Here is a 26,649-nt window from a genome sequence, read left to right as displayed (position 1 = left end):
ACAATTACAGAGGTACCTTATAATGAATACATCTGTAAGAGAGTGTGTGTGCACACGTGTTCATGCCTTCAGGAAATGAACATCTTTTTCATTTAAAAATAAATGTTTTATATTTACTTTTGAAACGTGTTAGCTGCAGTACTTGACCCCGTTATACTGCAAGATTTATAGACCAGAGAGAGCTATCAATCATTTACTGTTAGCAAATTAATCTTTGCCAGATAGTGGGAGCATATGCTATAAAAGGCATGTGATGCATAGATACAGCTATATCCTACCTACATCTACCTATGTTAAGCCTATAATCTTTAACCTTAAGACCTGCCAAACTACCTAGAAAACTCCCTTCTACTGTCAGCTATGGAGCTGGTTGACAAGTCTGTGAATCTGTGGCTATTTTAGGGTCTCGGTCATTGAACTTCCTGGCATAATGAATTTGAATCAAGTATTCTGCCCAGGAACTGATAACTATTCAAAAAATGCTTAGCCTTCATTATGGCTTCTTTGTTGCACTGTGCAATGGAGGAATTAGGAGAAAACCAAGTAAAAACCACGTCTATGTGGATGCTTAAAGGCGTGAAAGGGCTACTGAGGATGAAGTACAGATTGCATACAGCCAGCTAGGCTCTGTGGATAGGAGCTCCTCTGAAGATGGTAGGATTTTGTGAACAATTTATTTACAGCTCATATGAAAAGCATTGACTCCACGAAGTTTGCAGTATCCAAAACCATTTCTGGGGTACTGCTGTGAAGAGGCTCTGGCATCACCAACCTCTTATTTTCAATGAGCCACCATCTATCTGTTGGCTTGAAATGTTGTGAAGTGGCCTTAGTCTTCCATGTGCTGGTGCCAGAAGGCCTTATTTCCCTTCCTCACGTTGGTGCAAATCAGAAGCATCTTCACTGGAGTTGCATTAAAGTTAAGCATGCTCAAGTCATGCTGTCAGTTGCCTGGTGTTTCTGTATGATGGATGTGGATAGATTGGTTTGGGCTTGGCAGCAGGGGGATAAAGGAAGGGCATCCTTTCCACTTGTCAAGCATCTCAGGGGGCTTCAAAGAACAGAAAGGAGACAGAGGTGCAGCAAGTCCCATAACCAGAACTGTGATGCTTTCCTGAGCAAGGCCCTGGGAGATGAGTTTTAAAGGCTGCGATATAAACCTTGGACTTGTTTTCTTGAACAGGCAATTTATCTCATTTCCATGAAGGGCGGTGCAACTTTTAAGGTCAGAGAAGGTCAAGACATATGGAGACCTTGCTCCCTAGCTTGAAGGGCAAACAGTGAGAAAATAGTCAGGTCACTCCTGAATAAAAGTTTCTGAGCAAGTCTGAAATGCATGCAGAAGGTCCGACTGACTTCAAAGAGCTTTGTGTCGGGCCCTTAAAATATGAAAAACATTTCATATAGATAAGGGATTGGTATTCTGAAATAATGACGCTGAAAGATTTAAGAGCAGGAAGTATAGAGGTGCTGTAAAACATACAATTGCATATTTTAAAATAATTTTAAGGGATACTTAAATATTAGATCTCCCAGAGATGTTGCATAAACTGAAGCTTGTTCTATTGAATGTAAATGTGGGCTTCTGAAAAAGGCAAAAGTGTCAACTTAAAAGCAATTGCAGCTTACTATGTTTTAGTTGTCCCTCAGCATTTCTTGTTAGCGATTTGTTCATTTCCAAAAATTGCAAGTAATGCAGTAAGACAATGTGGCAGGTCCTAGCTGCAATAGAAACAGTAAAGCACCTTTATATTATTTTATGTATTTGAGCTCATATTTGGTCATGTACAACAAATGCCATTGTAATTGGTATAGTAATCTACCAATCCCCAGTCGGGATGGAAGAATAGTTAAAAACATAGTCCATAAATTAAGCCAGGAGAGTGGCTCCAATGGAGCATTGTGCTTTTCAGTGGAAGGGTTAAGCGTTCAGATCCTTGACTCAAAGAGATGAAACATGCTGTTCACTAGCATGCAATTGGGCTGAATGAATATAGTTGGCTGTGCAGTGCTGCACTGCTCTGGTCAATCAGTTTGACACCGAAGCAAAAATCTGAGCTAAATGCAAAAATGCTTTCCATTATCTGTATCTATTTCATATGTCTCTATATATGTGGAGCTGGTAGCACTACCTGTTAATAATTTTACCTCCCACATCCCATTATCAGACACCTTGCCAGACGTTCAACCATTTGGACAGAGAATTTCTATTCTGGGTATCTGCCTCTGAATGGAAAATGGTTCAGTCATTTTTGAAAATGAGAGTTTGGGAAACCAGGTGTTTTTGTCCTAGTTAAGAATAAAATAAAAATTCAGGAGATCTGTTCTCTGAGAAGCTTTAGCATGTTTTTTGGAGCAGCATACACTGCCAGGGCTATGCCATCTGCTTTTCCTTCTCATGGTTCAGTTCTCTCAAGTTTCCATCCATGATAAGCAAGTGCCAGCCTGGGACCAGGAGTCTGAGCAGACCCCTTTCCATTTCAGATGTAGTTCCAGATCCTTTAGATTATGTTAAGTCCAAGCCCCAGAATAGGGGGGCTTGGGGATGCTGGGGAGGATGACAGGAGACTAGGGTATGGAGTTTGCACCAGTAAGACTGGAATTTAGTAGATGATGGAAAGGAAAGGCTGGATAGGAAGCTAGTGGAAGAGACTGAGGTTGGCTGAGCAAGGAGACAGATTGGTAGCTGAGGGCTTGTTCGGGATGAGAGGAAGTTCAGCTAAGCCTGGACTCCAGTGCTGACCTGCGTAGGAGATTATACCATACAACCCTCGCAGTTCAAGTAGAAAACATAGGTGGATCTAAAGTTGCCAAACATGCTGACACCCCATGTGGTGTCATTCTGATGCTGTGCGATGGATATTCTGTTTTTTTTCCATTTGCTTTACTATAAAGCTAGTTACATACATTTTATACAATATGACTAAGATTGTAAAGTCAAACACTCAAGTAAGGAAATACCAGAATTCAGGCTGCCTGTGCAACATTAATTTAGCCCCCTTGTGCATATGCATTATTGTAGTCTTTAATTACATGATCAGATGCTGGGTTTTTTTTGCTGCAGACCCCAGTCTCAGTCAGTATGCAGGAAGGCCAGTGCTCACTTAATGAGCAGATATTCAATATTTTTTCTCCTCATTGTTCAACGTGTGCCCCCCCGTCCCTTATTTACCCCACGCTATTCAAGCCCTGATCTGAAGACAGAATTAATTTCCTCATAGGGACTTCTGTGGCTATCATTACCGTAGTATCTTAGAGCTTCACAAACATTAACTTTTATTCCCAGCACCCCCTGGGGCTACGGGGCATCATTATCTCCATTTTATAATGGGAAGCAGAGACACAGAGATATTAAGGTCAAGAGTATCTGCTAATTTTGGAGGCCCAATTTGGGACTCCTAGGAGCTGATTCTTCAGCGTGCATAGCGCTATGTGGCACTTAATGGGAGCTGTGCTTGGATTGTACTGACTTCAACTGCAGTTATAAATGTTTGGTATTTCTGCAAATCAGAACCCAAGGTCTCAAGTCAGGTGTCCAGAAAATAAAGAGCCCATAGTTAGATACCTCCCGTGGAAGTGGTGATTGGTAGAAGTGTTTTAAGCAAAGCCAGCATCACAGAGGAAATTGGTGAGAGGGGCAAGACTAGCATCCAGACAACCTCATTTCTAGCATTTCCTTATTCTTGAGTGCTCAGCTTTTTTATGTCGTGTGCTCGCACGCATAGTAACTATTTGCCATCTACCTGAATATACATATTTCTGTCAGGTTCACTTTATTCAAGTGGGTGGAATCATTTTTGGTTAATCTATTTGACGCTCTAATTATTTTCCTTATTTTTACAAATATTTAAGACTCAGATGAACCAGAGGCAAGGGAAGAGAACAGCTGGCTGTTCTTAATCAGAAGTCCTGCATTCACATGCAGTGTAAACAGAAGCCAGGAAACTACCCTGATTATGATCACAGGGAGGGGTGTGAAAGTAAACTGTGCCATACAGCAGTACTTTAAAAAGCACATCTGGAATTTTTCAGAGCACATTCAGGATGCCTGTAAAGCATGGTTGTGGGGCCAGCTCCATCAGTGTTGTAATGCCAATGCGTTGAGAGAGTACTTCCGCTGTAACTCTTCTCATTAGTTTTGCTTGTGAACCTTTAGTATGACAAACCTCCAATGACTATCCAGTGTTTGGATCTCAATAAGACAGGTAATTAGTGTGGTTCAACTTTTTAAAAAGCCCTTTTTAATAGTTCTTTATTGGTTTTTGAGGATTTGAAAGGAAAGCCTTCCTTCCTATTGGTCACTGTGCAGGAATGAGTATATTAGCCAAATGTTGGGGGTTTTTTGAATGTAAATAATGAGAAACCTCAATCCTGCAATGGCTCTTGTGTGGGTGTAGTACTCTACCTCTGTACTGGAAATTTCAGGATCGAAATCAAAGTATTTAAACGAAAGCGTCACACCAGAAGGGAGTATGTGAAAGCAAATTTCTAAAGCCAGCAATTTGCTCCAGAAGGTAATGCTGGTGCCCTTAGATCCTGATCTGCTCCATTTTGCTCTTTGGAAATATTGCTAGTGATTATTCGCAAAATGAGTGAATGATGTTTATTAAATTATTAAAGGAACTGTCCTGTACTCTGAACTAGTCTAAAGGCATCTGGAGCATCCCTCTGAGCTGAACATTTAAATTCCATTGCTGAAAGAGAGGAGAAGTCCTCCAGGAACAGACTGATATTTTAAGGGGGGGAAAAAAAAGCAATCCTGAGAATTATCACAATTGTTTCTAAGGTCATTGTGTAATAGGTTCAATTACCAGTTCATATGTCATTGTTGCCTTCTAACAGAGAGAATTAGTCCTCTAATAGTTGACCCACAGTACACAAAAGCCTTACTGCTACAGACCTACCATTTTTGTGCCTATTACAGTAGTGCATTAAGATCCTAATCAAGGGTCAGGACCCCACTGTTTTAGGTGAGGAACAGTTTCTGCAAGAAAAGAAACTGTACCAGACAATTACAAACTGGATTAATGAGATGAAGGAAGGGAGTGGAAGACACCAGAGGGTAGATACTGCAAAAGGGGTGACAGTAGTTGAAGGAGCATGTTGTTGTCTAGGTTTTGTGAACCTGCCAACTGCTCTGTCCTCGTTCCTTAACACTTGTGGTGGAAGAGAGTCTTCCTGAGGGATCTGAAAACTTAAAGTCTCGGGCGGCTTGCCAGACACTGTCACAGAACTCCACCCTCAGCAGCAGTGTGTGGCAGTGGTTCAAGTGTTGCTAAAATGGTCTCAAGAGAGCCAAGGAAGAGGGCCACGCTCCTGCTAAAGAGGTGGCCACAGTCCATTGCAATCTGGTTGTGGGGTAAATTGTTTTAGCAAGACACTGCCTGGTGCCATGGGGATAGTTGGGATAAGTGAGCTAGCCAATTACTCCAACCCAATCCCATCATCTGTCCTTGCCATACCTCTGCAGCCTATGGATTAAGAACCACTGATGCTAGGGCAAGAAAGACCTAAAGCAGCACTAGAGCTGGCTTTAGCCTCCGCTTCCTGCCACAGGTATTTGCAATTGTCCCTGCTTGACACCAAAGCAGCGTAGAGTCAATATAGGGCTTATAATTGCTACTGGGGAAGTAACATCCTCATTTTTATTTAAAGTGAATGAAGATTTTGAGTATATGCAAAAATGAGTCGGGGGTGCCTGCAAAAGGTGGAAAACATATCGGGGCTTTGAGTGGTACTGGCTTCAAGTAACAGGCAATTTAAAAAAAGAAAAGTAAAGACATTTGAAACTGCTCAGGAAAAGAGAACAAGTATGAAAGAATAGCATTATCAAGTCAAACATTATCCATTCACTTGTACCTGTGAGGTTCATGTGCCCTCAAGGCTGAAATTACTTACAGAGTATCTATCCCCATTTTACTTTCTCTATGAAATATCGTGTTGGAGGGCTACAACTGGTAAGCAAAGGCTCCTATGAGTGATGGTGTATTTTAAAATAAAAATGTTTCCAGGAAAAGCAATAATAGTCTGTTAACAATCTTAAGGCAAACAAAATGATTTTGTGGACTTGAATGCTGCATGAGAACTATTGACATAATGCTTAATCTTTAAAACTGATAGACGTGTGCCCAAAAGCAAATAAAGTTCACTCTCATACAAATGAGCAAGTAAAATAGTAGATCGCAACCTGCAATGGCTTTGGATCATGATCGTATGACTGTAGCCCAGGGACAAAGAAAATTGAAGTGATTTAGAAAGGTACCCAATAGGATATATCTGATATTAGCCAGTTTGCTGAAGCAAAACAGTAATGTCAGAAAGAGACAAAGGTGTAAAATCCATTTAACGGTGTCCAAATGCTTCTACTCTTTGACCTTAATGTCTCTAAGGTGAACTCCCCTTAGGGTTGGCAGAATAGCGCTTTATAATATATGGCCAGAGCTAGTTGATGGCTTATTGCAAACGACCAAACTCTTTAACTGGCTATATGATTTGGCTGCAAAAGAATTTGAATCATTCCCATGTGAAATGGTACAGATGTCCATCTTTCAATATGCTACTATTCCTTGCCTAATCTAAAACACAGCAAAATATGAATACCACCTCTAATTCATTAGACTTTACATCAGGAGAAGTCCATTCCAGACATGAGGATGGATGTGTATGATTGTACAGATTTAGAGCATGTGAAGTATTGCTGGTAAACGGGGGCCAATATAAAATAAATATTTTTACTATGTGCATTTTGTTTCTAAATTCTGCTGGAGAGTGAGCAATCTACTTTCTAATTCTTAACCAGTGAGCCTGATCAAAAAGATCCAGACAGTGATCAAACCTAAGATGGAATGGGACTCGTCTATCACTAATGATTCGTGACATGAAAGAAACAGCAAGTGAAAGCTATTGTCTCTGCAGTTCAAGAATTTATACTTCTGTTGAAGATGCTCCAAAGTGATTCCAGTAACATCTGTATTATGGCAGTGCAGTCCATTGAAGATGGTGTGGGATTGTACTAGGAACTACATATGCACACACACGTGTGCATTCACATACACATGCACGCACACACAGTAAGAAACAATATCTGTTGCACAGAACTGCCAGTCTGCATAGACTAGACAGACACAGGGTAGGAGAAAAGAAACATGATGTGCACTGTACAAAGAGGAACAAAGAGATGAAGTGATTAGCTCAACATCACAAAGTGAATCCATGGCAGAATTGGAAACTAAAGATAGATTCCCAGTTAGGGCCTTATTCATGAAACTTTTCTTTCTCTCTAAGACAGAGGACTCCTAACCTTTTATTAAGCTCTTTATTGCATTCACAGCTATGCATATCACTGTGTGCGCATGTAAAAATATAGCAACGGTACAAAGATTTTACTTGGTTTTCCTCTTATGTTATCAGTATATGAAACTGCAATTTCACTGGACCCTTTTGTGTTTCATTATGAGATCAATATGCATGTGATGATAATGATATGATTAAAGATAGGCTAATGCAATAATTCTTTTTTTTAATACAGGAAGCACACACTTCCTTTCAAACTTGATTCACAATGAACGCAAAATTTCAGGTTCCTAAGGAAAGTCCATTGTTGGAGTTGATATATGCTGATGTAACATTGTTGATGTTATCCAGCTCTACATTGAATTGGAGTAGTAGCTATTTCTCCTTTGTCCATTAGTTATTAACAGTGGTTTATTTGTAATGTCCTGAGAATCAATATTTACCTTAATGAAAAATTATAGCTAGCCCATAGTATTGGCTTACTATACAGGGCTATTATGTAGATCTATTTCCTAGGTAATATCTTACCCTAAAATATATTTTGATGACCGATATTGACTGACTAAATTTGAACTGAATACTGAATAATAGCCTAACTGTTGACAGAAGAAATACAAAGTACACAGATAATCAGGCATCTATAGCGATGGATGCTAAATTGTCTGTAAGGAATCATTCCTACAAGCCCATATACCCCCTAATCCTTGGTTTTATCATTTGCAGAACTGCTCTACAGCCACATACTTTTCAAGACACCTACTAGCCGAACACTCGATTCAAACTGTTACAAAATTCCCATATTTGAAGACTGGCATTTTTCAAGTTCGCTAAAGAGGTCAGTAATACTGAAATATCTTTTTCTTTTGGTACATAAATCCTTCCTGATCACATATGCTACACGAAACAGAAGATAAATGGTTACCATCAATTCATGAGATTATCTGAGCATGTACTTGGGATGAATGGTTCGACACATCCAAAATATGTTTTTCAGATCCAAAGTTTATGTACCAAATTCATTTAGTTTAAAATAGCGGGAAACTATGTTGGGAGATGAGGCCTTCAAGACCAGATTGAGGTTCTTGGGATTTATGGTTGATTGGTCATTTCTGCAGGTGTAATTTCTGTGCGTGTCAAAACACACTCGGTTTGCAAATTGCTTAAGCACTGGGAATCTGATGTTGCTGCAGAAGGATTTAAGGAATACATTAGTATTTCAATCACATTTTATTGCAAATAATCTATGCAATTCCTCTGCGCTGCCCAGGAACTGATATAGCCGCCGAATACTAGAGAGCTTTGTGTTCAGATACTTTCTGCCAGTCTCCTCCAGAATGATGCTGGATAACTCGGACATTTTTCTGAATGTAGCACTGTGCAATAAAGTACTGTACTGGAACTGAACATGCTAAGAGGCAGGATCTGTTCATGAAGAGTGAGAAAGAGCTCTGTAGATCACTGGGAAGCATAGTAAAAAAAAGCATGGAAAAATCAATACCACTTGTCCAAAATGATGTGCAAAGAAAAAAGGGAACTTTATATTTGAAGGCAGTTGCCATTAGGATAATCCACCCAGGTTGCAGTGTTTGAAAAAAAACCCAACAACAAAAAAACCCTTTTCTTGTTTGGTCAAATGCTGAGTCTGGTGCATTACAAAGCATCAAGCTGACATTTGCAGGCTTCTGGAGCTGAGGTCCTTGCGTCCTTCCTTTTGAGTTTTGTGTTCAGTTGGGTCTTAGCAGAGAGGGGCAGAAATCATGGGTAATTAAAGCTTAAAATATTCTCCTCTCGTGGTGTGGCTAACAAGTGAAACTACAAGTAATGATGTAATCTAATATGTCAAAAAAGAAAATGAAAAGAGGAGACAGAAGGCAGGACAGAGCCAAGGGACCCGATGTGCCATGTCATCTTCTAATTAACTAACTGATCCTTTAAACTGTCAAACTCAGCAAGGAACTCCATGGCCCGGTGTCTTATTAATATTCATATTAGGCCTCTGGAAGCTATGATTCGAGTCCCAGTGGTTATAGTTAAACATTTTAAAAAAAAATGCCTGGCTAACCCAGGTCTCAACAGCTTCACATTCATAAGGAAATGAAGGCAGGCCACCCTGAATTCTATAATCCACGGCTGGTGAAAATACTCAGAGGATGCATATTGATTTCTGAATTATTATGGGGGCTTGTATATTGAAAAAACAATTATTTTCCTTCTTGCTATGAGCTTCTACATTGTTAATCACAGTGAGCTCTGCATTGTCAAATGGAAGAAAGATGCGCATTACATTCTCTAATAGCGTCGTGCTTTTAATTTTGCACACAAAAATGAATATACGGTTTAATAAAACCCTGCCGGAAATGGCATTGGATGAATTAATTTTACATTGTAGGTGACAATCCAGGACTGTATCTAGAAAGAATCCAAGTCCCACAAGAAGAAGAGTCTTTATTAATCTTATAATGCAATTAGACTCTTGCGTTTCAATCTGCTGGGTTTTTGCTGTAACCAGTTGACCTGCTTGTAGCCTAAGGAGGCAGCTGACACATGCCATGTCGCCTGAGGTTTGTAAATGGAAGAGCAGTAGGTGTTTTTTAAAGAGTTTCCCCTTATCTTACACGTCTGCCCTTTGGGCCCACAAACACCTCCCACAGAGTGGGATTTACAGGTGGGCCTTAGAGAATGGGATTAATCATCCTGCCCCACCAAAGTCAGTGGAAGTTTTAACAATTCATTCTCTAGCAGCAGGGTCAAAACCCAAGTATTTGAGGACAAGTTAATATTATTTGACACTTGCAAGCCCTTGTCTCTGAAAAGCATGGGAGCAGGCTGTCCCTCACAGGGTCCTTTAAAGGGTAGCTGAGCTGTGCATCAGCACCACGTGCATAATTCTGCTCCTTGTAAAAGTAATTACTTTGCTAAAATATCCTGACTAATTTTAAATGAGCTGCTTAAAAGAAAAATTTAAGAAATTAGGCTTCTAGTTTTCTTTCCCACCCCCATGCTCTCTCTCTGCTGGTTCTTCTGCAATAGCTTTCTACAAGCTCCTGCAGTATGAAATTCAGTTTTTGCTCTACTAAGTATGTAGACATTGAAAGGTGCAAGTGTAAGGAAGGGAGTGTGAGCCCTGCCTCCCATGGGCTGGTGCGGGAGGAAGAACAAAGACCACCCCATTCATCTGACATCCCTCATGCTCCCAGCACCAAAGCCAGTCTGCAAGGATCACTGCGGTTTCTCAGCTTCCCCCACGACACTGCAGTCCGCCGAAGGACAAGTTATCATAGACAGCTGTTAGTAAGTTCCTGCTGGCCCCTTCCACACTTGAAAATTCAATCGGCATCGTTTCTGAAGCCATTGCTCATGGCTGTATTGAGTGTGTGCGTGTATGCAATGCAAAAGATAATCATATGGGATATTCAGTGCCTTTGCTTGTCTCTGGGTGCCTTAAAATTGATGGAAGGATGGTCTTTCATTCAAGGAATTGATAGGTGAAGGACCTACGTGTTCCTTAGGTGTGCAATACTTTCTCTTCTGTGACGACAAGCATCACACATCTGTGGATGCTTGTACTTGAAGAAACATGGTATTCAGATAGGTAACCTCCCTATGCCCTCCAGGTAAACTACACATCCCTAACCTCCAGGTAAAATACACATATAGATGCGAATGGAACTATTGTATGCAACCTACTGAGTGTGAAAGAGTTTCTTGTTTTTTTTAAAATAAATACTTCAACTGTCTATCAGCTAGGATAACATCAGGCACTGAACTGCCAGACCACAAATGTTGAATATGTTGACTTTAAATGTGTGTTGGGAGCATATGTTATGGATCAAAGACCACATTGATTAATCCAACAGAGACAAAAGTCTGTCACTTTTGGTCATGGTGGCATGATACCACAAAAGAGCTTCACTAAGGAGGTAAATGAATGGAAAACAAATGTCAGTGGAAAATTAGCTCTAAAGAACACTTAACTTCCAAAATAAAAAAAAGGTTTCCTAGTCACATGTTTTCATCCGTGAATGCACTTTTATGTTTTAGCAATGCTGGAATCTTTTTTGCAATTATTGCATATCTGTTTGCTTTGCTGTGCTTTGCCTAAAATTTAACCAGACCAAGAGTTTCTGATTTTTATGGTAATATCTGATTATATACACTTTCAAATGTACTCATAGGAAGCATAAAGATTTGGGATCATATCAATGTTGTATGCTGATATAGACAATATTTCTAAATAGGCAAGTGGCCGAGGTAAGGAAGCCATTGATATGAAGGCAAGGTTATGTATTGAATACACTTTAATGCAAAATGCAGTTTGAGGAGCAAGGGCCAGGACCAAAACTCCCTCTTTCTAGGAGCTTCGGAGTCATGCTCCCACCATTTGTTAATCTTCTTTTTCTGTTTCATGAACCTGATTTTTCCTTTCTATACAGAGGCCTGGCTTCCATAGATGAATGTCCCTGTCTCAGACTGCCTAGTGAGAATGAGGGTTTGGATCCTCTTAAAATAAGTAGGACATTAAACCTAGGTTCCCCACCACATGGGGAAGTGCCCCAACCAGTAGCGATTACAGAACAAGGGCAAGCCACCAGCTGCTTGTGTATCAGTTATCTGTCTCTACACGGACACCTGTAAGCTCCTAAGAACAGGAGAGGTCTTGGAGGCCTAGTCTTGTATAGGAGCCTAATCCTGGCCTGACTTTTGTCATCAGCATTTTCTAATGCCTGGGAAATGTGAATCCCAGTCCTAGGTGCCTGTCTCCATTCCCTGTACATGGAGTGCAGATGCCTACCCCAGGTTTGTGAGTTCTGAACCGGGTGCAAACCCCCTTTGTGATTTTGGCCCTCAGTACCAATCCACTACTCGGGCTGTATCGTAGCTTGGGGGCAGGTTGCATTTGAATCCCATAAAGTAGCTACAGTATATGCGATGTCGATTCTGAGGATCATCATTTTGGTTTTGCTGTGCAACCTGCACAGCCGTGTTTCTGAAAGATACACTTCTTATCTAACAGCCATGAGACGTGTTGTTTACGTATATTATGTTCTAGATATTCATAGTAGGTATCTGTTAGGTCTTACGGACAAATAAAGCTAGGAGGCTTTTTCTGTTTTCCAGGAGAATTACTGAAGGGTTAGCGCTGCTGTAGTGGGTGGATTCCTTTAATAAGCTACTACTCTATTTTTTTAATAGTCGGTTGTATTTGTGCTCAACTTGTTCTTCTGCATAATTTAAAAGACAGCTGTCAAATCTACATGCTATCTCTTCTCAAATCTGACATTTGTACCATGGTAAATAAACCACATACTGTGCCCAGCGTTACAAGTGCTGAGTGCTCTTTGCTGCCATTGACTTCAGACAGGGCTGAGGATGCTCACAGTCATGCCAAGGATGCTCAGGATCTTCCAACACAGGGTTTAAATTGAATATATTGATATTTTGGGAAAAGTTAAAAAAAATGGAAACTGAGAGAGAAGTACATGGAAAACATGTGACTGCTAATAGTGTTTTCCCCTTAGCGAACACTACCCATATGGTGTAGGTAGCAGTTTGTTTGCAAAAAAATCAGTGTGCAAGGTCCGGGTGGTAAATTCTTATCATGTTACTTGGTAGAGCAGGTAGCATGCCAATTGCCAGGAACTGGCCCTAGGGAAGCAGTATGTTGCTAAACTACATCCTGAAAATTATTTAGAGGAAACAATACTGAGACAGGAGATTGAATACATAATAGAATAAAAACATAACTGCTTGAGTTACAGCACTGGAACAAGTTGTGACCTTACACAAAGAAAAATAATTTAAGTCAATTGAAATTTTGCAGGAGAAATGTTTACAAGGTCTGGGCTTATTTTAATCATGAGCCAATTTGTGCGTTGGAAATGCTGTTAGCAAAAAAAAAAAATGTATCCATTTGAAGAAGGCGAAAATAATTAAACTCTAAGGCTCAAACCAAATGTATTACATTATTCAGCCCATGTAAACTCTGAAAGCTTGCTGCATATCATGAAATGACGTATTGATTGTATGTAATCTTTCCCCCTTTCTGAAAATATTTTCTTTTCCTGTTACCATTGTACGGTACAAACAACAAAATGCTGAGCAGAGAGCGTTTACCGGTCAATACAAATACATGATTTAAATAACCAGTTGTACACTGGAAAATCCAGTTCGGAAAAATATCAGTTTTGTACAACCTCATATTATTTTGGTAAGTATGTACAAAATCTACTTGAGCAGGCCCTACTGAAAATACTGCATCTCTTAAGATTAGATCAACTTGATATCATAGGCTTTGAAACATTCAGATGTTTGGCAAACCTAAGGTATACTTATTTTTCTCAAAAGCACTTTTAGCACCACTGCTGACAGACAGCAAACTTGGAAAAAAGATTTAAAATAAATCACTGAAAAAAGTAGCTCTCTGCCCATAACACAGTTGTTTCTTTGCTAAATATTATAAAATGTAATAATAGTTTGTTATTTATAACATGCGAAATATTAATGCTGAATACAATTATTAATCCAACGTTCCTTTTTGGGGTTAAAAGACATCAGGGCAGAAATGGAGTTAGGCTTGTTTTTACTTTCTCTCACCAGCTTACAGACATTTTACATGGCTGTGGCTATCTCAACATCTGTGGTAAGATCAATAGTAGGAATTTACGAAGTAGAAATCCCACTAACTAGAAACACTGTTCTAAGCTTCAGTAGACAAGATTCATGCCATAGATACTGATACTGAGTTTCCATAAGGATATAAGTTCATCTGAAGATCAATGATGATATCTTGGTTCTCAGTTTTTCATTAGATTGGTAAGAAAGTTTAAGTTTTTTATGCTGTTGTCTCTGACTCTGCTTTCAGAGGACTATCTGTTATAGCTCAACACTCAAACACTTGAGATGTTAGACTAGATTACTCGTGGCTTGACCCAATCTCAGGATTAAGGGACAATTTTTGCAGAACTGTCCATTTTATTTTTAAAAAATAGACAAATCACTTGATATAACAGACACCATAGAGGTCTCTTATGTTATGGACAATTGTACACCTTTCTTGTATAAAGATCTATAACTTTTCACTCCTAACATGGTTTTTCTTTGAGATGTTTTCATTTATTTCTGTATGATTTCATAGCTTCATAGATGTTTGGGTTGGAAGGGACCTCAGCAGATCCTCAGGTCTGACCATGATAATTTTATTTGTATGACTCTCCGTTTAATATTTCTATTTGTACTAATGTTCACTAATGTTTCACCTATGAAATTTGGGTGGGAGAGAGAACTAGAAGGAGAATCCTGGGCATCCAAACTCCTGGAATGATTTGTCCTTTTGTTCACTTTGTGACAATAACTTAGTTCTTGATGACATGTTGGGGATCCAGAAGTAGTATACAATACATTAATGAAGAAGCCTGGAGTTGGAGGCAATTTTTTAGCACTGCCATCAGGGCAAAATTAAGCTGCTGATTTCCAGATGCACTTCCTGAATCTGAACGTCCCTGGCAGAAGTGCAGAGACCAAGTGACACAGTGAAGAAGGAAGGAAAAGTTACTACTTGGGGTCTCCTGTACAGCTGCTACTGGGAGTCAAGAATTATTAAAGATAAATCCCCTGGAAAAACAACACCAAAAAGAGAAAGAAGAAGAAAACAACAACCAAAAACCAAAATAAGAGACAGCAGCTGCCAGACTGTTGCATGCTGGTCAGGATTGTAAATGCTCAAGAATGATTTAATTAGAGGGCTGTCCTAACCCAAGTGGGACTGCTGTTGGCTATGTCAAAGTCTGTCCCGAGATGCATACAGAAGGCTCCCATTGTGTTCACTGGGGATGGTTACGTCATTGCAGAGTTATTAGGCAGGTCATAATTTGAGAGACTGCCATTTGACAGTGTACCTTTTAAAAATAAACATTGGTTGAAGCCTATATTAGTGGCAAGAAGTAGTGCTTTTTTTTTTTTTCCCCTTTCGTGGTTCTAGGGAGATGACCTCCTGGTTTCTCTAGTAATTGCTTGTTTCAAGCTATAGGACCCACTATGTTCACCCTACAGATCTTAGAGATAGATTTGTGTTTTTAACCCTTGCAGCACATAGCAGGGTTATTAACCTTAGGCATAACAATAGCTTTAAGTTCCCGTACCTTAATGTGGAAATCCTGCTCTTGAGTTTCATATGTGACTAGGGTTTAAATATCTGTTTTGTGTGATTAAGAGTAATTTTGAGCAATTAAAGAAAACAGTTCACTTGTGACAGGTGGCAGAAAGCTAAAAAAGATAATTACTCTTTTTAGCCATCTGTGTTAAAAGCCATTAGCAGAATTAAACTGAGATTCACCACTTTGAAATTTGAGGCGAAGTTCCTTTCCCTTTAACTGCACAATATAACATTATCTGAAGACTAATTAGAGAAAAGTAATTTCAGCCTACTTGCCACAAGGTACTTATTTATTAAGTTTATTAGAGATGTCAGAGCTCCAAGATATGATAAATTAAACGACCTCTGGCATTAAAAGTCTAAGACTAACACCCTTGCTCAGAAAAATCACTCATGTCTTGTGAGTGGGAATCTGCCTTGGCAAGGGGGGGGGGGAGAGACAGAGAGAGAGAGAGAGAGAGAGAGAGAGAGAGATCATCCCTGACAGCAGCATTTGTGCTTGCATTAAAACTCAAAAAAAAAAAAAAAAAAAAAATTCTAGCCCATACCTTCCAAATGCAAGATGCCTCTAAACTGAAACAGTGCTGTCCCCTTGCAACGGCAGCGCTCCTACCACTAGTCATAGCTTTGTTATGCTATTAAGATGCAGTCAGCGTCCTGCTAGTGCTGTACCTTGGGAAAGCTATGAGCAGCTGCAGAAACAGCCCCTGAGTCATTTGTGGAAGAAGGTGATGCACAAAATGAAAGTGGGGCAGGGGCAAAAAAAGAAAGGGGACCATTCCCCCCCAGCACAGAAGGTAGAAATGCTGAATGAGGAGTAGATCAGCGGAGATCCTTGCTTCATAGAAGCTCGTGGAGGGCTGCTGAGAGGGCCATGTACATTTGCCTCTCAACAAATTAAAATTTAAAAGGCAGCAACTTAAGTAGGCTCATAAAAAAACAATAGGGACTTCAGATTAGTTCCAGAGACATTTTGAAATCCTAGCACATTCTATCCTCTTCCCATGGTGTGAGTAGTGTACAGGAACTGTTTTACAACATTTCTAAAGCACGTGGTACACCTTTTGAATATAAAGTATTCTCAGAAATGCTGTCTATTCTGCTGTAAACATTATGCCGTTCACCACTAGGTTTCATTTTATCATAGAATTATCCTAATTATTGCATCTTCTCAAATGACTAACTGAAAGGACAGTTCATTAATAAAGCACATGAAGTGGCAACGTGTAAATCAAATCAGAGTCATCATATCTGTGCTTTAACAACTGTAGCCACCAATTATAACATTGGGAATAATGTCACAGTTGTGTAATAGCTAGAAGAGCATTTTTCAAAAGCTCACGTATCTGCTTAATCACAGTCCTTGTGTCACACTTGGCTGCAATTATTCTTTAGCAAGAGGAGCTATGTGACACGAAGCAGTATACAACTTTGATTTCACACACAGTTTCACTGAAGGTAAGAGTGGCATTCAGATGTAAAAGGAAGATGTCAAATGTCAACTCACTTCAGTTTGGACCGAATCATCTCGGGGGGGGGTGATCTTCAGAATAGACAGAAGTGAAGGGCCAAATGCTTAGCAGGTGCTCATATTCCTATCACCATCAAGGAATGGCACCGATTCACAGGAGCTGAGAAGGTGACCCCAAGGCTGAATGACAAGTCCTCAGTGGTGACATCTGTATGATACGTTAGCTGGTTATACAGGCTGCTGCCTGGCATCACTTGGTGTCCTCTGCCAAAATTGTGCTTTTTGGTCAAAGTTGTCCGTGAATAAGAATCTACGTGAATTCAGCATCTCCCTGTGTTGGCAAACAGAAACTGATTTCTGTTGCCAAGAAATATGAAGACTGTCACATTGACAGTATTAGGAATTCAAATATGGTGATAATATGCAAAGGGCTTAGACTTAGTTACTGGATACATGCCAAAGGCATTACCATTAGCTTTCTGAAATGACCTAAGGCATCTGCAAATGCACTTCTTTTTGAGACGTGGAATTGCATGGCTGGGCCGTATATTACTACCAGGTGTCTCATCCAACAATTACTCGGGTCTAAAGTGATAATATCACGAACATGCTAACAGAATTTGGGTGTCCAGAGATCCTCTGTGACTATTCCTGTGGAGATGAGCAATTATTAAGTGTTGGTTCTGTGTTTGAAGGCAACCACTATTGGCTGGCCTACCAGAATAAGGGACCTGTATTACTAGCTAGAGATAAATTGTCATCTTGAGAGTTAGGTTTGTGGCTTTGGACTTTAGTGACCTGAGTTTTAGCTCTTGAATCTCTGGGGTTGCAGGCTTTAACTTACACAGCATGACGACTGCCTCAAGTGGCTTTGTTACAGTAAGAAGTACAATTAACAACCCTCCTGCTCTGTAGGTGTTTTCATGTTCATATATCTCCTGTTTGCCTCTGTGATTCCACATAAAATTGAACAATAAGGTCCATTTATTTTGCATTGTAATCATTGCCAAGATGATTATCAACTCAGTAGCCAGGCTTGGTGAATGAAATACACATTCATCTGGATTAGATATATAAAATTGTTCACTGTGCTTCTGTAACTGAGATCCATATGTGCAACCTACATCCATAGAGCAAGCCAGTCTTATTTGAATTAACTGAATCAAGTGAAAATATTTGCTATAAGGGAAAATAAGCATTCCAGTAAGTGTCCTAACTGCCCTATATATTTTGTGTGTAATTGGTCACATCACCTCTGTACACACACAATACTGGAAATGTTCTGCTGTGCTTTTGTGTGCAGCTGTGACGTCCTTCCTCGAGCAGAGGATACTTCTACTTTCATTCCCTTCTTGTGTTGTGTGCCCATGGGAGTTGGCTACAAATGAAAATAGGCAGTGGGTGGCAGAAATTATGTTGGAGAATAAAAATCCTTCAAATAACTCTTTTAGGCACATTTTACAATTTAATGGAATAAATTGTACAGAATAATCCTGTGTCTGCAGAACACAACTCTCCTGATGCTTTCAGCTACTGTGTCCACAGCTGTTTATATTCAGATGAGATAATCTGATGTACTTATATCCATATAGATTTCACAGTTTATTTTAAAGTCACATCACCAAGAATATGCTTTAATTCTGGGTGGAATTCTGGTCATGGAAACTAGTGCCTCTCACCTTGAATCTTACTGTTAGTTGTGAAACAGGTAAGCTAAACTAGTGCAATTATTGCTGAGATATTAGCTCTGTTTCCAGTGGGCGCAGGATAGCACAAATGACACACATGCACACAAGAAAAAGTGCATATCTTGTCAATTGGCAAGTCAGCCTCTGTCTGCTGTTCCCCTTGGGGAGGGACTTCTGCATGGGGCTGCCAAAAGAAGGGTCATGATTCAGTCTGGCAGGGACATAGCCTGGACACATTTTTCCTTAATTGCCTAGTTGTCATCTGAGTTGCGGTTCTGGGTGACATTGTGGCTCGAGTAATGAAGAAAATAAATACATAGGATCTCATCTATACTAAACTCCCCACATGCTCTGTTTATTTGTTCAGTGGTCATTAGGAATAAAAATAATCAACCCTGCTTCCCCACCCCCGTCCCTTTTGTCTGAGCCGTACGACTGCATACAAGCTGATATGTAGGAACAAGCTTTCACAATAATGGCATACTTTTTCAGTGCTTACTTTTCCACTTTTACATTCAACTGGCTTGTGTTTGTAACTTCATCGACTGGGGAAAGGTATTTCTGAGCTTCCCTGTACAGCCTTATGGCTGGGAATGTTCTACCAGTTTATTCACAGCAGGAAGCAGTGTAATTGTCAGCTCTGTTGTTTCCTCCACTAAAGAGTAAGTCTCTGGTGAAGGGAAAAAAAAACAACAATGTTAACAAGATCTTACAAATCTGGCATATGGTATCCCACCTGAAATGACTGAAAATGGCTGCAAGATCAGAAGCCGGGGTGCCTTCTGGATATCATGAAACCTCCCTTTTGTAACTCTGCATGGGTGTCGCGACACAACATGGCTAATCTAGCAGAAATGATGTTTCCAATAACAGAAAGAGGAGTGTGGAAGAGTCGTACCGAGTACCCGCAGGGCTACTTGGGGCAGCATAGGAGATTGTCTAAAGGGGCAGCAGGGTTATCTCCTGTCCAGACTTTGTTGTAATAATCAAAGATTGAAATATGTTCCTGGGTGACAAGCAATGGGTATCGCTTACAGGAGGCAATCACAGTGTCTGTATATATTGCACTTAACGGAGCTCTAGGGAGGTGGATGTGTATTGATAGAGGAGACAAGTGAGATGCATACAGAAAGGCAGTGGGCTGGGGAAGCAGCCTGGTTTGTCAGGTTGGTGCAGGCCAAATTTCTTGGGCATAAAGAAATTCCCTATGGGTTGCAAGTGAGTCAGTGCCAGCTTTTGTTCTCTGCCTAGCTTCCACACCATCCTGCTGGAGCTGTGGGATCACACAGCCTGCAAGGAGAGGTACAGAGAAACTTGCCTTAGCCACAGAAATCCTTGTCTAGCAGAGGGTCAATTAAGGACCGGAGGCCAGTAGCAGTACTTGTGCCGGTTTGGCAGTAGCTCTGAGTGGTACAGGGATTAGCTGCAAGTGCAAAGAGCCTTATCTATCCCCCTCGCCTCCTGCAAGAGTGCCCAGGTGAGAGAGCACACAAATCCCTAGTAACACTAGGCTTTTAGCTCATCCTTGACTATCACTGAGGGAAAGGGCTTTGTTTTATTTGCTCACAATACGCTGTCCTAAAGCTGCATACATTGTGCAATTATCATTAACAACCTCTCTAGCACTTGAAAGAGTCAGCCATTTAATTGCATAAAACCCAAGGTTTAACTACAAAAGCTGCCAGGTACTCCCATAATTATCATTTATCAGTCAACGGCGATGTCCTCGGGCTGTGTATTCATCAAATGTTTATTGATTTAAGCCTTTGGGGTTTTTACAGGATTAGAAAATATTACTTCTGATTTAAATAGTGTTTAGAGGACAGAAATCAAATACAAAGCAGTATTTATGCAGTAACAATTTTCTTAAGAATGGCACAGTGGAACTGTTGGAAAATAAAAGGTTTACCTGGATCCTTCTGGAGTAAAAATTGTTACCGCGATATTGCAGCTAGACATATTTTAGAAATAAAATGGGTCTTATTTTCTCAGCATCTGTTCTTCCCTCTGACATCATTCTGTAGTGGGCCTTCACAACCTCTTTGGATCTTTCTATACATGATATGTAATGCAACAGCACCCTCATGAACATACACAGTTCTTTGACTGCCATAAATCACTACCGGTTGAGTCACAGGATAGTAGCAAGTATAGTTATTTTCTAAATGTACCAAATAATACACTCCTGGTTAATGTAAAGCACCATCTGTATTCCTTGACACTATTTACTCCACAATGCACTGATGTTGGGTTGTTCAGTAAGGTCCCCGTCCAATTCCCAGGCTTCCCATTGACTTCAGTGGGAGCTAGCTCAGAAACTATTAAGCATTCATTGGTGTTTTGTCACACTGAAGTATTAGTTGGAAGGGGGGGTAACAAAGCATATAAAGCATTTAAAAATTCCATTTCTTCTGCAAACAGATAAATAGCACAAAGGAGGGTACTTATATGTTTGACGAATGGGGTTACTGATCTCGGCAGGGTCTCTGGCTGTCAAACTAAGAGTTCCCCTACAAGTTCTACATGTGCAGTTTTGTAAAATGCTTAGCAAGCTGCATGCTTGCTTAATACGAGCGACCAAACAACTGTAAGAATTTGCTAATTCCCTTTAAACACAGAGTATGTTTTTATTACATCAGACCTACAGCCTTTATCGTTAGTCCAGGAAAAAACCTCCCTGTTCAGCAACGTTTTTAAGAACAGGCAGAAGAGCTTCCCTGAGCTGGGATGGATGTGTCCACCTATTTTAATGCTTTCCCCAACAGAGGGAGGATGGGTAAATGGAAAAAGGCATTGTTTTGTTGTTCTCGCAGAGCCATAAGTACAGCCCTGAGATTCCCCACACATTTGCCCTTGCCCATTCATTACTAAAGGAAGGTCTGTTGATAATAGGCAAAGTTAACCAGACTTAAATATATGATAACCGAATCACCAAACCTTTGAAGCACGTTCATTTCAAATCTGAAAAGTCTTTTTACTTAATGTTTTACCTTGGCTCTTTTATAGCCTCATCCTTATATGTAGCTATAAAAGTGTGGAATTTGCTTATAGGTGTCCTTCGCTCAAATCCGGCTTTGGCTTACATAGCCATCCGTCAATGGCTAAAGAGCCGGGGGCGAAGAATAGACATTTACTTACAGAATCTTCAGACTATTTTAAATAGGCCTTGGGGACCTTGCAGCTGACCACTCTACAACATGCCCTTCTGTAGCATCTCGCTGTGCTATTTCTTTTAATTGACTAACCTCGACACTGGCTGTTCAAAATCACTTTAACCCAAACATGCCCCCGGTCTGAAGCTCCTAATGACCTTCCCCTGGCCCTAAACACATATGGCTGAGGCAATGCAAACATCATTTGGAAGATGAGTAAATTCAATAACTCAATTACCACTGCACCAAAGAAACATTTATCAAACACCGGCCACCGTGGGTTGTATCTTTAGCTCCTTGTGTTGCAGTAGCTAGGCATTTGGGTGCAAGCAACTAATCGATTTAGGAATGATTAAATAGAAATTTGTAACACTTGGCATTATTAAACCTTCAATCTTCATTACAACCGCTTAACGATTACATCATGGTTGTGTAAAATAAATTAACGGTAGCTGGAAACAATCTCATAAATACAGAAAGCAAAAATATTAGTTTAGTGTTCAATACAGAGACCAATAAAAATGCATGCACTCTGGTTTAGTGGGTTGCAAACACTCAAAAATCAAGAGTTTTGCAAGGTTCCAAAAAGAAGAATGCTAGTGTCTAAGAGTGAAATGCTTATACTAAAGATCACTCATTTGGATCACCTAGTCACCTTGCACTCTGCTAAATCCTGAGGTTTGGAGAGAAACAAACAGGACATATATGTGTGTGTGTATGTATGTATATATGTACACACACATATATGTATGTATGTATGTAAGTTGGGGAGCTTAGAGAATATATATTCTCTTGTTATTCCTAAACTGGATCAAACTTGCGCTGCCCCAACTGTCATTTTCCTTTTGTGACCCAGTCGAAGTCAAACACTGTAAGCTTTTGAATTTGCAGTGCAGCCTGGGACAAAATAGAGTGATAGTCTGTAAAGCCTGAAATCCATGTCAAGATGCTGCAGAGGAGCTGGTGATCTGCAGGAGATGCCAATCCTTACAGGAAAGTCTGTAACATTTTGGAAACAAAATGGACTCTCAGAAAGAAAGGATGAGTCAAAGCATCCTATTGTTAGGTGGCAGGGACCCATAAGGTTATTAGTGAGGGAATCTGTAGTTTGCACAAGTTTTTGTGGTTACACAACATAATTCCACATTTTTATTCTCTGCCTCCCTCTCCTCCACCAGTTCTTCCAAGATGGAGATTTCCCACCACTAATCACTGTTCCAAATTAAGGTCCAGGCACCAAAATAAAAGGTACTTTTTTTTGGTCTTCTGGTATCTTCTCCCATATTACATCTGGGAAACCACCAGTGCCCCTGTTCTTAGGTGGCTAGTAAAGGTTAGGGGAAAAATTTTTGATCAATGCCTTTTCTGGGTTTTTATACAATCCCCAAACTACTCCCAAAACAAGAAAACATTAATGGTTTGGTGGGAAAATATACTTTCCATCACAAGGTTCATAACTGTTCTGATTGTTAAAACTGGCAAAATGAATTAAAGTAACCAAATCATAATTTTACATCATAACATAGAATAAATAACATAATAACGTGAATATTCTTGACAATGATAAACATAACCTCTTGTTTCATTTTCAAAATTGAGTCTGGAAAAAAGATGAGTACATTAAAATGGTTTCAGTCTATAATTTTCTTCCAATCCCAGATTTATTTATGGTAAGATCATGTAGCAAATGCTGTTATCATGTCAACGTTGCGCTTTTCTTAAGGACAGAAAACCGGCTGACATTAAACAAACGCAGACCTGCAAAGGGTCTCTCCATTCTGGGCCCTTTATTTATTTCTCGTGTAAAGTAATTCTTGCCAAGTAAATGTATAAAAATGGATGAATCTTCAGGTATAATGAAGGCAGCAAGCTGTGAAATGAACCATGGAATAAAACTGGGGCTCTTTGCCCTGTAGAGTTACAGTGCACAAGGCTATAGCCCCAGGGTAACAAATGGAGATGTGTGTTTAAGGCTTGAGCAGAGAAGTATAGCATGAGGAAGGCATAGGTCCTAAGGTCAAACTTGCAATTATGATCTATTTAATTGACTTATCCTATTAAGCCACTAGGTTGAAGTGTAAATTTTTGAGTTATAATTTAAAACTTTGTTTCTTTCCGTCAAACTTCCACATGCATATAGCTCTTTTATGCCAATCTGTGAAATAAAATTTATCCCCCAAAAGGCAGACCTGTTCATGGGAGCTGCCATTACTTTTATACCAATGAAACAGGCAATTACCTTTTAAAATGCTGGTGCCCACTCAGAATTTCTCGATATTTGGTCACGGTGAAGTTGTTTAGCTGTTACCCACAGTCCATCTTATAAAACCTTTCAGTTTGGTAAACAATTAAGAAAAACACCCACACATTTGTGAAGAAGTGCCAAGCAGAAAACTGAAAAGGGGAGATATTTATTCAGAGAATCATTAACTTGGAAAATTGAAGAAATTCCAGACTGAATACCAATTTACCACTGTCAGCCAGTTTGTAATGTGATACGCCTATTGCTGATATGCTTATACCCCACCCCGATTATGTAGGCTGCGCTCAGTAATGATTTGATATAGACTGAGAAATGGATTTTGCATAAAGGCACTACGATGGGAGAGAAATGCAATGCCACGGTGCTGTGCTGAGGTTTACCTGTGGAACTCCAGGGTGAAGTATAGACAGTCAAAAAGCCCAACACGGAATTGATTCAATCTATGCAGGTTTCTCTAATTGAAGAACCGATTCAAACTGAATCGATTGAACAGATAACAAACTGAACTTGCATTCAGTTTTCATTGGGGAAAGGAAGGCAGAGGCCTGTACTGGCTCAGGTCAGAAAACGGGAGGTGCTTGAGCATGCATCCCAACCTGCCGGCCATCACTGAGCCCAGCCAAATGGGGACCATCGTTGTTCACTGCCCAGCACATGTCCCCAGCCCCTTGCTGTCTCCCCCTGCATTCTGGTGGTAGCTCCTGCAGCCGGGCATCTGTCCATGGGGGAGGGACCCACACCTGTCCTAAGGTTCCCCAGCCTGGGGCTGCCATGTCCTGGGTACTAGAAGGGAATCCCACCTTGTGCCCCCTCCCCTGCAGGGCCCAGCAAATTGGCTCTGCTGCTCTCACAGGTGGGAGGGGGGTTCCCTGCAGCTCCTTGCAGCAGGGAAGACTGGGGCTTGGCAACAGGTCCTGGGATTGGGGGGCTTTGTTCCCTCAGCTCCCCCCATTCCCCTCCTGCAAAGCTGCCAGGTGCTTGCAGGGTGCAGGCTGGGGAGCACAGGCAGAGGCTTAGCTAGCCTGGAGGCACGGCCAGCTAGGCACTGGGCTGGAGCAGCAAAGTGTGCGCCATGTTCCAGTGGGCTATCTTGTGAAATTAGTTTTGCAGGGGGAGGGCCACAAAGCATGCAGGGATGCTGGCAGATTGCGAGGTAACTTGAGTTGAGAGGGGATCTGTGACAGAAGTTCAATAGACTGGTTTAACCTAAATCAGTTCAATCTGATACTACATCCATCTAGGTCTATCTTAAACTGGGTTTGGCCAGCTTTAAATGAGTCTGCATGCACTGAACTTCTGTTCTTGTTACAGGTTTAAACCAGTCTCCCATCACTTATACAAATATAAATTTCTGTGTAATTTCTGTCCCTAGCTTAGGTGGTAGGATTTTGTATTTCACATTTCATTTCACATTTCACCCTATGTGTATGATGAATCTTCAATGTTTCTAGACAGACGTGGAAATTCTGTCCAACTGAAGCTGGGCTGACTCCGTGGACTTCAGTGTCTCTGAATGAGTTCCTAAAGGCATTTGCTTTTACAAGAGGATGAATAGGAAATGCAGTCACAATACATTTTTTAGGCAGTCTCTAAAACACTCCCGAGTAGTTGCTCTGTAAAGTACGTGGCATCTTCTGAATGCAGGGAAGTGATGTACACAGGGTGTCTTCACTTGAGCACTGCAGAAAGCAACTGGTTACTGTTCAGTTCAGCACCGTTAAGTTTGTCTACTGTTCTGTGTCAGAGCACCAGGCCCACAAGAAGGACTAGCAGATTAACGGCGTGGTGTTTGGCCTCTCTCTAATCATAAGCAATATCTGATCTGCCTAACTTGTGTGGTGTAACGAGAGTCATGGCTTGTTCTGAATTTTAACCCAGCACGAGAGGTACCAGTCTTTTGGCCTCAGTCCCCTGGGACAAGAGCACTGCATCTTTTCAAATATTTTATTTTAAGATAATTTTATTTTGTTAAGCTTTGTTTAGCTTTGCAGATAGTTTTAAGACTTGCAACTGATCTGCCTCCCACTTGTTCTGCACTAAATTAACTACAGAATAATTGAGAGCAGATGCAGGATAATAATACAACAAACATGATTGTCTTGTTATCAGCTCACAAGATAGCAGATGATCCTTTCTCTTGTCTTTGCAGAAAGATACTTTGTAATGATTAATATTACAGCAACATATCACTCATGCTAAGAGTGTGCTAATCTATTGCCCTGAGGTAAAGAATGCAATCTTTGGGAGAGCAATACTAGCTAGGAATAAAGATATTTGAGTTCAGCTCTCCAAATTTCCCTGTCGTAGTCATTTTATTTGTTTATTTTATGGGGATATAAAGTGTGGGCTGTGGAATAGGAAAGCTGATCTAAAATGTTTCAGCTAGATGTGTTTTGGTGAGCAGGATAATGATAACTTAGTGATAACCTCACGGTGGTATTGAGTGGAGTGGAGAATAAATGCATCCTGCGCTCATAAACGTCCATGTGTTTATGGAGCAGGATAAATTTATTCTCTTAGTTCACCAGATGCTACAGAACAAGTTATCACTATTCTGTTTCAAGTTTTCTCTAGGTATTTGTTGCTGGTGAGCTGTGCTTAGCATAGCAGTTCATCATGTGGACACAGAG

The 26,649-nt window shown here is 40.4% G+C and overlaps 1 protein-coding gene across 1 annotated transcript in view; it reads right to left on the bottom strand.

Annotated features, from left to right (window-relative positions):
* Positions 1-26,649, bottom strand: part of PDZRN3 (PDZ domain containing ring finger 3) — a 186,338-nt gene that overhangs the window by 41,906 nt on the left and 117,783 nt on the right. The gene's annotated exons all lie outside the window — the stretch shown is intronic.

The sequence above is a fragment of the Crocodylus siamensis genome, chromosome 11 (genome assembly GCF_052110815.1).
Source record: "Crocodylus siamensis isolate JL-2025a chromosome 11, ASM5211081v1, whole genome shotgun sequence".
Classification (NCBI taxonomy): Eukaryota; Metazoa; Chordata; order Crocodylia; family Crocodylidae; genus Crocodylus; species Crocodylus siamensis.
Note: the sequence above shows the minus strand (reverse complement) of the source record. Positions and strands in the feature narration are given on the sequence as shown.